This window comes from Oryza sativa, chromosome 8 (assembly GCF_034140825.1).
Source record: "Oryza sativa Japonica Group chromosome 8, ASM3414082v1".
Lineage (NCBI taxonomy): Eukaryota > Viridiplantae > Streptophyta > Magnoliopsida > Poales > Poaceae > Oryza > Oryza sativa.
In genome coordinates this window covers 6,660,097-6,675,654 of record NC_089042.1, presented here as the reverse complement: position 1 = coordinate 6,675,654, position 15,558 = coordinate 6,660,097, and the positions used below count along the sequence as shown (strand labels likewise).

Sequence of the window (15,558 nt, the reverse complement as noted above, 5' to 3'; positions counted from 1 at the left end):
GACGGAGTAGCCTGGCAAGTTATCTTATGGTTATCTCTTGCGATCACTACTCGGCATTCCGGTTATTATAGTAGAAGGTGTCAACCGTGATCATGGACACATTGAGGACGAGTGGCTTTTTATGCGTGTTTGGATCCCACTCCTCCAACAGTATGTGGTGCTTGCGTTGGACACTGGATGGTATAATACTCGGGGTGTCCACAGCAGTGGCGGCGGAGTGTGGTGGCGGCACCGGGAGCGGCGGCGGCCGTGGCGGCTTGCAGCAGCCACCCCTTCGTCGGTGGCGGCAGCAACGATGAGAAGGTAGTGGCCGAGAAGATCGAGAGAGAGATATATATCGGGATCGATCAGATTGGATCTGGGGTCGACGGCTCACCTCTTCTTGAAGAATGTGGCCGGCGACGATGGCAGCGGTGGCGACGGTGACGATGACGGCGAGACGACGGAGAGACGAGGATGGCAACGGCGCCCTAGCGATGAAGTCGAGACGTGTTGGTGGAGAAGAAGAGAGATCGGTGGAGAAAAACACTATGTGTTGGTGGAAAAGAAGATGGGCGCTCGGCTATTTATAGTCGTGATCTTTAGTCCCGGTTGGAGGTCTTTAGTTCCGGTTCTAGCCACCAACCGGGACTAAAAATGTTTTCCCGCTATTTCCAAAATTTCTTTACTCCCGGTTAGGGTTAACATCTGGAACTAAAAATATAATCGTCTCAATTCTAATAATCTTATATAATTGACATAGGCTCGATTTAAAAAGGTTATAAATTGTAATAATCATATATAATTGACAAATGCCCGATTTAAAAATGTTTTAAATTGTAATAATCATATATAATTGACATATGCCGGATTTAAAAATGTTTTAAATTGTAATAATCATATATAATTGACATATGCTCGATTTAAAAATGTTTTAAATTCTAATAATCCTATATATTTGACATAGGCTCGATTTAAAAATGTTTTAAATTGTAATAATCATATATAGTTCACATATGAAAGATTTAAAAATGTTTTAAATTGTAATAATCATATATAATTGACATATGCCCGATTTAAAAATGTTTTAAATTGTAATAATCATATATAATTGACATATGCCCGATTTAAAAATGTTTTAAATTCTAATAATCTTATATACTTGACATAGGCCCGATTTAAAAATGTTTTAAATTGTAATAATCATATATAGTTGATATAGGCCCGATTTAAAAATGTTTTAAATTCTAATAATCTTATATAATTGACATAGGCTCGATTTAAAAATGTTTTAAATTGTAATAATCATATATAATTGACATATGCCCGATTTAAAAATGATTTAAATTGTAATAATCATATATAATTGACATATGCCCGATTTAAAAATGATTTAAATTGTAATAATCATATATAATTGACATATGCCCAATTTTAAAATGATTGAAATTCTTATTATCAAATATAATTGACATATGCCAGATTTAAAAATGATTTAAATTCTAATTATCATATATAATTGACATATGCCCATACAGAATGAGTTGGATCTTCAATACATCTAAAAACAAATATACATCATCCATACAACAATCTAGGGCAATACTTCGGTTTTCCTCACGTACTTTCTTCTCACTAATGTTCCCTCCTTATGATCGTCCCATGAGTAAGGGGTGTCTTTATGTGATAAGAGGATGTTCGGGTCAATTGTAGCCGCGAACGAGGATGCCCGTCCAACTGATCATAATCTTCGTCAGTCTTATCTTCGACTCCGACGATTTTTCTTTTACCTGGGAGAACCACGTGGAGCTTAGGCTCGTCGGGTCCTTTCCCCTTCTTTGCTTTGCTAGCCATGTCCTTCACGTAGAAAACTTGCGTTACTTCATTGACTAGGACGAAGGGTTCGTCTGAGTATCCAACCTTGCTAAGGTCAACCGTTGTCATCCCACTGTCATCGATCGATACGCCTCCACCAGTCGACCTAACCCATTGGCACCGGAATAGAGGGATCTTGAGAGCTCCATAGTCAAGTTCCCAAATGTCATTGATGGCACCGTAATACGTCCTTGTTGTACCATCGTGTATCATGGCATTGATACGAACAGCACTGTTCTGGTTCATGCCCTTGCTATCTAGGGCTCTTGTGTAAAATGTATACTCATTGATCTCATAACCTTGCCATGTCGTGATCGAGATAGATGGTCCCCTCACCAAGAAGGCTAGTTGTTGGTTAATCGTCTCGTTACCCATGAGATGTCGTTGTAGCCACGCGGGGAAAGTATCAATGTGATGTCGTGTAATCCAGGCATCAGACTTACCGATGTTTTCAGAGCGAACAATCACCATGTGCTCCTCGATGTAAGGAGCCACCAACGAAGATTGTTGCAAAACCGTGAAATGTGCTTTATGGAATAAATTGATGTCTATAGTCATAATTGCTTTCCTTTCTAGAGTCCCCTTTCCCCGTAGTCTCCCTTCATACCGTGATTCGGCCACCCCGATTGGATGAAGGTCTTCAATAAATTCCATGCAAAACTCAATGACCTTCTCTGTTCCATACCCCTTGGCGATGCTTGCTTCCGGACGAGATCAGTTACGAACGTACTTCTTTAGAACACCCATCTATCTCTTGAAAGGAAACATGTTGTGTAGGTACACGGGCCCGAGAATACTAATCTCTTTCACAAGGTGACTTAGAAGATGCGTCATTATGTTGAAGAAGGAAGGTGGAAAGATCAACTCAAAGCTGACAAGACATTGCACCACATCATTCTGAAGGTCTTCTAATCTATCTGGATCGATGACCTTGTACGAAATTGCGTTCATGAAAGCACATAGATTTGTTATTGTTGCCTGGACATTGTCAGGGAGAATACCTTGAATTATAACAGGAAGCAGCTGTGTCATCAACACATGACAGTCATGAGACTTTAGATTTGTGAACTTCTTATACTTCGTGCTTATAATTCTCTTTATATTAGAGGAGTATTCAGACGGTACCTTGATGCTCTCCAAGCATTCAAACATTCTTTCCATCTCTGCCTTGCTCAGAGTGTAGCTGGCTGGACTCAAGTACTGGCTTCCATTCTCTTTTGGTTCCAGGTGGAGGTCGTCGCGCTATTTCATATGTTTGAGATCATTATGCACTTCAAGTGTATCTTTTGACTTCCCATATACACCTAGAAAGCCCAGCAAGTTGACACAGAGGTTCTTGGAGAGGTGCATCACGTCGACTACGTGACGGAAGTCCAAGACTTCCCAATATTCTAACTCCCAAAATATAGATTTCTTCTTCCACATCGCCGCGTGACCATCTTCGCCTGCTATAGGTTGGCTGCTAGGTCCCTTTCCAAATACTACTTTAAGATCTTTCACCATAGCAAACAAGGCTTTACTGTTTCGATGCCTTGGCTTAGTACGGTGGTCCGCCTTCTGTTCAAAATGCTTGCCTTTCTTCCGGACAGGGTGGTTTGCAACAAGAAATCAACGATGGCCCATGTACACAACCTTCTTGCAATGCATCAAATACGTACTTTCAGTGTCTTCCATACAATGGGTGCAAGCCATGTACCCCTTGTTTGACTATCCGGATAGGTTGCTAAGTGCAGGCCAACCGTTATGGTTACGAACAGAAGGGCTCATAGGTTAAATTGCTCATGTTTGTCCTCATCCCACACATGGACTCCTCTCTTCCACAACAGTTTCAGATTGTTGACCAGTGTTCTTAGGAACACATCAATTTCATTACTAGGTTACTTTTGGCCTTGAATAATAATCGGCATCATGATTTACTTACTCTTCATACATAGCCAGGGGGGAGGTTGTAGATACACATTGTAACAGGCCAAGTGCTATGGCTGCTGCTCATCTCTCCAAATGGATTCATGCCATCCATACTTAAACCGAACCTTACGTTTCGTGCATCCTCTCCAAAGTCTTGAAATGTTCTGTCGATGTTTCGCCACTGCGACCCGTCGGCGGGGTGTCTCAGCATCCTGTCTTGTTGATGTTCTTCTGTGTGCCATCGCATCATTCTTGCATGCTCTTTGTTCCTAAACAAACGTCTGAGCCGTGGCATTATAGGGAAATATCAACCTTAGCAGGAACTCTCTTCTTCAAAGGTTGTCCGTCAACTTCACCTGGATCATCTCGTCTGATCTTGTATCGTAGTGCTTGACAAACCGGGCATGCTTCTAGGTTCTCGTACTCCTCACAGCGATAGAGGATACAATCGTTCGGACAGGCGTGTATCTTCTGAACCTCCAGTCCTAGAGGGCAGACTATCTTCTTAGCTTCGTACGTTGCTTCAGGCAACTTGTTTTCCTCTGGAAGAATGTTCTTTACTAGTTTCAATAAGTCGCCAAATGCCTTGTCACTCAGACCACATTTTGCCTTCCATTGCAAGAATTCCATAGTGTTACCCAACTTTTTATGCCCCTACTCGCAACCTGGGTATAACGGTGTCCTGTGGTCCGCTAACATACGCTCCAATTTCTGGACCTCCTTTTCAATTTCACAGTCCTCCTTGACGTCCTGCAACATCTGACCAAGATCATCTACAGCGTCACTATCTTCAACAGCCCCGTCCACCTCGCCCGCTGTATTTCCTTCAAATCCACCGTATTGAGCCCAGTCCGGAATGTTCTCGTCTTCTGCTTCATCTTCATCCATTTGAACCCCTAGCTCCCTGTGTGAGGTCCAAACATTATAGCTCGGCATGAAGCCCATCTTAAACAAATGAATATGAATAGTTCTTACTCCAGAATACTCCCTCTGGCTTTGCACTTAGTGCACGGACAATGGATAAAACCATTATTCTGCTTGTTAGCCTCGGCCACTCTCAAAAAATAATGCATGCCTTCAATAAACTCTTTTGACCGTCGGTCCACGTGCATCCATTGCCAATAAACTCTACATAAAATGCACAAAATAACGTGAAAAATAAACCACGAAAGTCAAACCAATTAAACATTTATACAATAGTTATATATAATTATTCATACAATATTTACCAAATAATACCACATATTATTCATGTTTTAATTACATTTAAAGTTGCAAAAAAATATTTAATGTGTTGTACTTATATTAATTTTAATTTACTTAGTTTTCTATTCTTTTAAATTATTTTTCTATCACAAGTTTTTATAAAATTCTAAAAAAAAACCTACTTTCTATATACTTTCTCTCTCATCATCTTCCACTCAATTCTAGAGGCAAAAATGTGTAGAAAACATATATCTAAATATAAATGCTAAGCAAAAAAATAGAAGAGGATCAAGTTGCTAACCTTTTAGACACCTCAAAATTGTGTATTATCACCAAACCAAATTCACAAAAAAAATTGAGCAGCATCTGCCCTCCTCCTCTTCAAAAAATGAAACCCTGCTCAGGCTGGAGGAGTAAGAAGAACATATACGGGCATGCTAACTTTAGTACCAGTTGGTACTACCAACCGGGTATAAAGATCAAACTTGATCTTTATACCTGGTTGGTAGCACCAACCGGGACTAAAGATCCCCGGGAGCCTGACAGACTCTAACAACCGGCGAACTGGGATCTTTAGTCCCGGTTGGTGTTACCAACCGGGACTAAAGATTAAATAGTCCCGTTGCACTTATAAACCAGGACTAAAGATCATATTTAGTCCCGGTTTTTTAGTGAACTGGGATTATTGTGAAATTTGGCCGATCGACCAAAGATCGTTTCTCTAGTAGTGAAAAGAACCTATCACAAAAATGTGTTTGTCACTGCAGAAGAACAAGGGAGCCATAATAAAAAGAGAATTTAGGGTCTGCCCAGCAATATTTTAGGCAAACACTGAGGAATTTGGTTTATTGAAACAAAGTGTATAAATACTCTGCCTCAAAATAAAGGCAAAAATATGTTTAAAACATGATTATTCAGGAGCCAAATAATTGATAAGGACTATGAACGTAAACAAAAATAATAGAACAGTTTCTTACCTGGAATCTGTGAATCAGTAACCTTGGTATTTCTCAAGGTAAAAAGAAGTTATGTAGCTTCTCATGAGGGACTACACCAAGATCTATTCCCTCCTGAAGATCCTGGAATATTTCAGCGCAAGAGTTCCATTAGCCAAACTTCTACCAAGAAATGGTGCTTAATTACTATAGTATATAAGCATTTTGGCCACAGAAGAAAGGTCATGCTTCGGCACATGAAAATTTTTTACTAACGAGAAAAAATGTAGCCACATGAAAAAAAAATTATTGCACCTGGCATATTTACCAATGTGATGTTTTCGTTTGCTGCGTTGTGTTGTAGGTAGGGTTCAGAAAATGATGAAAGCTTAGCTCTCATTGTGCGACATGAACTGCTCTAGGCGTGGGCAAAAAAATCCCGAAGACTGAAAACCGAGCCAAACCGAACCGAACAGAAGAGGCGGTTTTTGGGTCATCGGTTGATTGTCCGGTTTTTATATTTTCCTGTGCATCAAGCCCAACTTTCACTGTGGCCAAAAAAATACATGACAGCTAACAGATCCACCAAATACTATTCCCTCTCTCCAAATCAAGAACAGGCCCTCGGACAGAGCTGGGCAGGCCGTGCGTACTGATCTTTCTCGGTAAAACTGACCCTGAAAAAACCGAACCGATCTTCTTCGGTTTATTTTGCTCGGTTGATATTTTTCTAGAACTTCCTTCGGTTTACATTTTACGAAAACTAAATTCCAGGCAACCTGAAAAAACCAATCTGATTAAACCGAGGAAACCGAATGCCCACCTGTACACTGCTCTGTGACTCATTTGTGGAATAATTGGCTTGAAAACCAAAATTACGCAATACAAACCAATATAAAATAGTTAGGTAGTCTGAAGGCCTCTTGCAAATCATGGCCAGTATTACTGATTCATTTTTTTTCTATTGAGAATAGTAAGGTAGCAATATCTAATAGAGCTTGTCTATGACTACTTTCTTAAATACATGATTTTACAAATGCTACTCAAAACTTTCATCACAACATGAAGGTAACAAGCAATTAGCTAAAATGAAGATCAAGCAGTAAATCTGAGGCAAAGCTTCAGGTCTCCTACCCAGCTTTCATAACTCATGCAATTTCAGCACAGTCAAAGCGGTTTCTACTGAAGGTTTTAGCTGCTGACTACCACATAAGAAGTCAGCAACCGGGATTTCACTATTTCACCTTCCCTTCCTATGCCTTGTATCTCAAGATCAAGTAGCACCAAAACTTGTTCTTTCTTTGGCATATTTTTAGATACTCTGGCAGGAGACCAATTCCTCGTGACCCATAAATAACATGGATTGCACCCATTACAACAATTGGCATCCTTGAAATATCACCAACATTGAGATATTTCAGAAAATAATTTGGGAAATGATATAATCATCAGCCACTGTCGCCTATGCTGATAAATATGTTGTAGGACAAAAGGAGATCTGTGAGCTGATGAAATCTTGTCTATTAATGACCACCAAGAGATAGATGAAAAGCCAGAGATGAAGCCTAAGCGTAATGGAGGAGCATATCACTGCCACAAAACATCAGATACAAGTCGGCACTATAGGTGCCGAAGTCGGTAAATCAACACATATAGTGCTTTTCCTGCCCACCCACATTTTTTTAAAAAAAATGGCATCTATAATATATTATAGATGTCGGTTTTTAAGTAACTGATGCCTATAATATATTATAGATGTTGGTTTTAGAAAAACCGATAAATAAAACAAGCTGAGCCAGGAGCACCTTTTTAGCGCAAAGGCTTAGGCGTGCGAAAAAAATCCCAAAGACTGAAAACCGCACTGAACCGAACTGAAGAGGCGGTTTTTTGGTCATCGGTTGATTGTCTGGTTTTTATTTTCCTGTAGTTCGGTGTTGGGCTTTTGCTTCGGTTTCCATCTCATGAACCGACGAGACAGAAGAAATTGATGAGTGTTTGGCCAATCCAAAATGCTCGAGGCCCACTAACGTGTGAATCAAGCTCACTTTCACTATGGCCCAAAAAATACATGACAGCTAACAGATCCACCAAATCCTATTCCCTGTCTCCAAATCAAGCACAGGCTCAAGCACAGGCCCTCGGACAAAGCTGGGCAGGGCGTGCGTACTTGCAGGAAATCGACCATGGTGTGCGGCATAGATCTTTCTCGGTAAATCTGAACCCCGAAAAAACTGAATCGATCTTCTTCGGTTTATTTTGCTCGGTTAATATTTTTCTAGAACTTCCTTCGGCTTACATTTTACGAAAACCGAATTCCAAGCAACCCAAAAAACCGATCCAACTAAACCGAGGAAACCGAGCTCCCACCCCTACAAGGGCTAAGGGGCTTATCACTCGCCTCCTCCTCCCCTCTCAGCCTCTCAGCCTCTCAACCGGTCAGCCCTCCACTCCACCTCTCCAAGGCTTCCTCTCCTCCCCTCTCCCCTCCACCTCCCCTCTCCAGTGTCGGCGGAGGTCGGGCAGTGGCTCCCAGCACGGATCTAGCGTCAGTGGCAGGTAGGGTGGGGTCTACAGTGGATCTGACGTTGGTGGCGTGCATGGCAGCGTCGGCGGTGACTCCGACGTCGTTGGCGTGTGGGGTGGCGTTGGTGTGGTGGGTGGGGTGGCTGTTCCCGCGATGGATCTGGCGTCGTTCATGTGGTGTGGCAAGAAATTTGAGTTGTAAATCATAGAATCTAGTTTCAACATCCAAGACACATGTATTGAGCACCTTGCATGACTGCTAGAGAGCATTTGCTTCACACATGCCACTGAATTCATGATTTCACTAAAGATTATATTGGTGACTCTCCGCCTACCCCCCAATGAGCTTGTCGCCGTCTTCGTTATGTTTTCGGCCGACTGGCCGATTCTTTTCATTAAATATTGTACTAGTTTCCCCCGCAAGATCCGGGATTTAGTCGTTTGCTAACAAAGGTATCATATCACTTGCTTTGAACATATATATAAGATTTATAACAAGTGTTAGCATGATCTATTGTTGTTATTACCTCTTATTCAATGTTGTGTGGTAATGCATACATGTTCTGATTAAAACAGTTTTAGTTTCTGATTTTTCTTCTCCATTCCGGTTTTTATTTTTGTTTGATGAAAAGAAAAATTATGTTATTGAATTTGAAGAGTATATCCATGCAATGTGCTCCTCAAAGTTGATTGTAAGTGTGCTTAAACTTGGACATAATAAGTAACTTCTTCACATGTTAAGCTATATATCCACCATTAATTCTTCTTCTTTTTTAAGTATTTTACCACTTGCATTCAAATTATATGATTCAAGGCAAATTGGTTTCATTGAGCGTGAAGACGTATGCTCTATTGTTCTACTAATACATTAATTTTACTTTTGAACATATATACTAAATCATTGATTTTATTTGTGCGAATTGTATGATTGTATCGATATTTTCATGACATATTTGATACTTTAAGACTTCGGCATAGCAGTGTCATCGTTCTTTGTATCTCCTTTGAAGCAATTTGGAGTGCCAAATATAGTAACAACTTTTTTTTTGCATATTATTCAATTGTTAAACTTGAATATCACCATGCAGATTTCAAAATGTACACTATGGAGGTGGCTCAGGGCATAGTCAGAAGCAGCTTCCCCTTTGTTGTCCTCTTGGATCCTAAACCCTGCACAACAACCATATCATCAGGAACATCATAAAAGCAGCAGATTTCTTCTGCATCTTAGTAACACAAGCACTTCCAGAAAATGAACTCCTTAAGCCTAAAAAACGCAACAAAAAATGATACCTTTGACAAACACCGAAAGAAAAATTGCATCTTCTCATAAGAATGTAGAAGAACACAACAAAAAATATTTTATTGAGTGTTTCTTGCAACATCTTGTAAGCATGTAGAAGTAACCAACCAAAATTTCTTGATTATTTTTTTCCATATACTGGGACTCGATGACTGCGTTAGGCGTGTCACCTGGTGTCGCCGCCATCACGTGCCCAGCAGTGGCGGGCAGCCAGCAGTGAACTTGGTGTTCTCCCTGGAAAATAAGTTCATTGTCAAGATCAGGTCAGTCACATACTCACATTCACATCAACATAGAGGCAAGAATATGGAAGAAGGGGCAAGAACGGAAAAAGAGATTTGGGTGGGAGGGGGGTGCTTACTTCTCCCACAAGTGGAGGTTGAGCAGCTTGACCTTGTCTCCACGCCACCTATCAACTTGAACTTGAAACTCACTGAGGCCTTGTGTACAGCCAGCGACTCCATTGCCACGCCGACTCGAACTGATGTGACACAGAGATTCAATTCAGCAAGAAATAGGACACGAACAACTACTATACATGATCTACCAAAAATGACGATGTTCTTTCATGTATCAAGGACAGATGATAGAGTAGAATTGATTGGATTGAATTGGTTCCTACATGGATGGCAGCGACTTTGGTAGGGAAGCCATAGATACAGAGCACCATCTTGCATTTGGTCTACCATGCGCCACACTGGCTCTCGACGTTGTGATGCCGGATCTGCCGCCGTGGGTCACCATGAAGCTGCAGCCTGTGACCAATCCACCTCATTAATCACAAGAAACCGTGGCAGAATCACGCGGTTCGCGAGACGAGACGAGATGAGGCAAGATGGCGTGGGTAGAGGGAGTGGGACCGGTAGCATAAGAAGAACTCCCACCTCCTCTAGCTCCTCCACCACGGCCAGCTTTCACCGGCAGCATTTAGGCGTCCACGGGAGAAGGAAACAAGGAGAGAGGGGTGCTGCTTTCTTTCTTTCCATGGGAGAAAAAAATATACGACTCAGTTGTACAACTCATGTACAACTAGAGACATGCAGCCATAGATCAATTAAAGGAGAGTATATTTAGATGCACTACAGTCGTTTACAATTGTACATGAGTCGGACAATTGGATTGTATGCAAAGAAATTTCCGAGAAGAAAATAGGCAGCCTGCCTTAGGTAACGTGGGAGTGGACGCAATTTCCTTGCCTCGAGCCACAAGACGCCTTTTCCACTTCCACACCAACATAACGAAATAGTAATGAGGAAGCTTCCTATGCTACAACTGACTTGTGGGACCTTTGCCTGACCGTAATTGTTCTTTTTCATTGACCGGGGTGAGCCCGAGACGTAGTGGGTGGACTCAAGAAGTAACACCCATCGCTCACTGCTTCTCATCCAACCAGAGTTGCGCACGTATTCACGCAGCAACAGTACACGTCACTGTTATAATAATCCGATGTGGACAACGCGAGGAGCGCCCCCTAGCCATCGCCTTAAATAGGTTCGATTTCAAACGGGAGCAGCTCAGCGTTGTGTGGTCACTATTAGCATCTCTCTTTAAAGTGTTTTATCAATATATTCAACATCTGTATCAATATTTTTTTTTAATAATAGAATGAGTAACATCCCGGCCTTTGCTCCAAAGAGTTACAACCATTATTACAATCTAGCATTTTAGAAGAGTGTAATCCAAAATTAAGCGTGTCGACGTTTGATGTCGCGATTCCGGTATTTGCATAGTATGGGGATCGTTGGTACCAGGGTATATGCGAGATTGTGGTAAAGAAGATGGAGACGGGGATTTTTATATAGGTTCGGGCCCCTGAATTGTCAGGTAATAACCCTACTCCTGTTGGCCGAAGCCGGTCGTTGCTCTTATTCACCATAATCACACCAATACAATATATGGGGTAGCCTATCTAACTATTGTCAACTTGGCGGTCTGAAGTGCTGACTCGTAGTCAACAACAGTATAGGCTTCCTCCTCGAATCCGTATCCGGCGAGATCAAAGATAGCGCTATGTCTCTCCTGATAGTATCCGTGGACACCATAGGGGACTACCATGCTTATCTCTGAAGTCGATATCCGGCGTCTTGTCTTGGCACATGTTCGCTTGTATGTTGATCTTGTGTCTTGATCTATTGTTTCGTGTCCCCTCTCCTGCTAGGGGGCCTTGTATTTATACCCATAGGTGTCCCCTTGTCCAAGTAGAACTAGGGAAAACAATATGGATACAATCCGAATAGTCCTTGTCGTTTCCATGTAGAACTCTAGTTGTCTTTCCTTATGCGGAACTTCTCCTATATCCGAAGGTTGTTTCCGTATAAGACATGGTATGTGGTGGGTCCTGCCGAGATTTAGTCAACTGCTATTAGGTATGTGGTATCCATAACCCTGACAGTAGTCCCCGACTTTAAGGCAAATGAACGAATTCATATTCTCAATCCGAAGACCTTGGAACAACTGTTATCGAGGTCACATGACCATTCTAGGTGAGTTCAGAGATAACGTTAGACTTCCCTTATTAGCCTCGTGCGGGCACCATATAGGGTTTATCTGAGTCAATCTCCGACGTCAACTAAGAAAGTACAGAGCATACGACTAAGTCTCTCGTCTTGCTGTAATCGAGAATTTGGATTGAAGACAAGAAATTTTATCTTGGCGGGTACACTATCTCTTCATTCTGTATTCCTTGTCGAGATCCACCAGCCATTCTCGAGTGATCGAGAAGGCGCAGAGTCTACGACGGAGCCTTGTCAACATTTGTCTTACTCGCCTTAGTCGATCTTGGTATTGAATCATAGCGACATGGAGTCTTCGACAATGTCGAATAGAATTTTCTTGAAATCAATACTTAGAAAAGAATATTAGATAGAAATAGCTCCCGAGCGAATGCTCAAAGGGTGACATGTTATAATGTGTATGGAAAACTGAAAATGAATTAAATTTACAGACCAATGTTTTGTATATGAGCGTCTTCTCTTTTACCGACTTCTATCAGTCAGTTTGTTGAGTCATACACTCTCCCTAGCCCCCAGCCTTGTCGTCGGAGAATCGTTCTCGGAGAATAAGGCTCTTGGACCCTTGACCTGCCTTGGTTGAAAAAGCGCTTACACTAGCTCCCATCCGTGAAGTTGGAAAACCCAATTTCCGATTGCACGGCTTGGTTAATACGCACGGTGAGAACTCTTACATGACCAGATCATACATGGTCGTTCGTCTCTGCATTACCTGACAAGGCCTTATCTGCTCTGGGCGTCCCCAGCGAAAGTTCCCTTAGGTTCCTCGGAGGCCTTGCCAGGGCGGCGTAAAGGGACAGTAGGATTGGTTTCAACTCGAGGTGTTATCGTGGTAAGGGATCTCTGGGCAAAATACTTGGCGATATTATGTACCTGATATCAACTTTGTTGGAGTAGAGGTAGTGGGAGAATCGCTACGCCGCTGGTCGAGAAGCAGGGGTAGTCATTACTCGGCCACTAGAAGTGGATGTAGTGGGAAAATCGCTACACCGCTGGTCGAAAACCAGGTGTAGCTTTAACTCGACCACTATAAATAAAGGTAGTGGGAGTATCACTACACCGCTGGTGGAAAACCAGGTGTAGCCTTAACTCGACCACCTGAAGTGGATGTAGTGGTAGAATCGCTACACCACTGGTCGAGAACCAGGTGTAGCCTTAACTCGACCACTATAAATAAAGGTAGTGGGAGAATTGCTACACCGCTGGTCGAGAACCAGGTGTAGCCTTAACTCGACCACTAGAAGTAAAGGTAGTGGGAGTATTGCTACACCGCTGGTCAAGAACCAGGTGTAGCCATAAGTCGACCGCTGGAAGTAAAGGTAGTGGGAGTATTGCTACACCGCTGGTCGAGAACCAGGTGTAGCCTTAACTCGACCACTGGAAGTAAAGGTAGTGGGAGTATCGCTACACCGCTGGTCGAGAACCAGGTGTAGCCTTAACTCGGCCGCTGGAAGTAAAGATAGTGGGAGTATCGCTACACCGCTGGTTGAGTACCAGGTGTAGCCTTAACTCGGCCAATCAAGTGTAGCCTTAACTAGACCACTCGAAGTAAAGATAGTGGGAGTACCGCTACACTGCTGGTCGAGGACCAGGTAGTAGTCGTAACTCGACCACTTAAAGTGGAAATAGTGGGAGAATCGCTACACCGCTGGTCGAGGACCAGGTAGTAGTCGTAACTCGACTATTAGAAGTAAAGGTATGAGAGATCACTATGATCTACTGGTTCAAAGACCAGGAGTAGGAGTCTCTCGACCATTTGAAGTCGTGGTGCGAGGACCGCTACGCTATCGCCGTAGTCGTACCTCGACCATCTGAAGTCGTGGTGCGAGGACCGCTACGCTATCGCCGTAGTCGTACCTCGACCATCTGAAGTTGCGGTGCGAGAGATTGCTACGATTTACCGGTTCGAGAACCAGCGAGTAGAGTTATCTCTCGAACACCAATGGAAGTTGCAGTGCGAGAGATTTCTATGATTTACCGGTTCGAGAACCAGCGAGTAGAGTTATCTCTCGAACACCAATTGAAGCTGCGGTGCGAGAGATTGCTATGATTTACCGGTTCGAGAACCAGCGAGTAGAATTATCTCTTGAGCACCAATGGAAGTTGCTAGAGTTGGTTTGTTACATGTGCATCTCATGTGGCTAGCATGACTCACATACCCAACTTATAGCATGACTCATATCGGGTGATCAAGCCAACAACGTTCACGAGGAATTATCCGTTAACAACCTTTTCTCGAATAGCCCATCTATGGCCGGTGCTATGAGATAGGTCATCGGTCTTCGTTGGTAGGTTGGGTGTGACAACTCCACATTTATCGAGAACGTTCTCGATAATGTGTGTGTGTTTGACCACAACCTAATTGAATGCTCAATTGTTCCTGAAAAATATTTTCTAGAAGGCAAGACATATAGTAGATAATATCGAGTATGTACTCAAAAAGCTACATGGATCTTCTAGTATTATCAGGATAGAACAAGCAGATTAAATACCAGGGATCATGTAAATGGTAAACAAGCATGATTTATACAGAAGAAAATAGAGCGAGCCCCCAGCGTTAGACTGTAGTTGGCCTATCGTCGGAAGCACTCGCACAATAGATATTGTATAAAAAACATGCTCTAGGTAAACATAATAAATTATTGATCTAGCAATGCTGTGTGATCTGAATAGGTACGATAAATTGTGTATAAAACATTGTGTACCTTTGTAGATACATGCCGGATGTATCTACGAAATTACTAGATCAATTTGAAAAACCAATCTACCAATAACCTTATTGCGTACTCGTTCGACATCATATGATCTGACATCTTTTGGTACGCCGCGTATCTTAAGGCTTGGGTGATCTCGATAGACCAAGTTGTCGATGACGATGATGGTTCCGATCTTGTCGGGGCATGTACTCTGGTTGGGTTTGACTTCCCAGATCCAAAGTAGTTGAAGTATCCCTCGTCAAAAAATCCATAGTGATGATGACTTGGCAAAGCTTGACGAAGATCCCGATCCGCCGGAGAACGTACTTCGTTCGGGTCATATCACCCAGCATATGAAGTCGTTGAGGAGTTTGTTAAAGAATCCATCTCTTGAACCCATCTCGTCAAAATCCTGAAGCACCAAAATGACCCTTCCTGGCGCGCCACTGTCAACGTTTGATGTCGCGATTCCGGTATTTGCATAGTATGGGGATCGTTGGTACCAAGGTATATGCGAGATTGAGGTAAAGGAGATGGAGACGGGGATTTTTATACAGGTTCGGGCCCCTGAATTGTCAGGTAATAACCCTACTCCTATTGGCCGAAGCCGGTCGTTGCTCTTA

At 42.4% G+C, this 15,558-nt stretch overlaps 1 pseudogene; it reads right to left on the bottom strand.

Moving 5' to 3' along the window:
- Window positions 1-1,573: 1,573 nt before the first annotated feature.
- Window positions 1,574-10,656, bottom strand: LOC136351422 (uncharacterized; annotated as a pseudogene).
- Window positions 10,657-15,558: the final 4,902 nt, after the last annotated feature.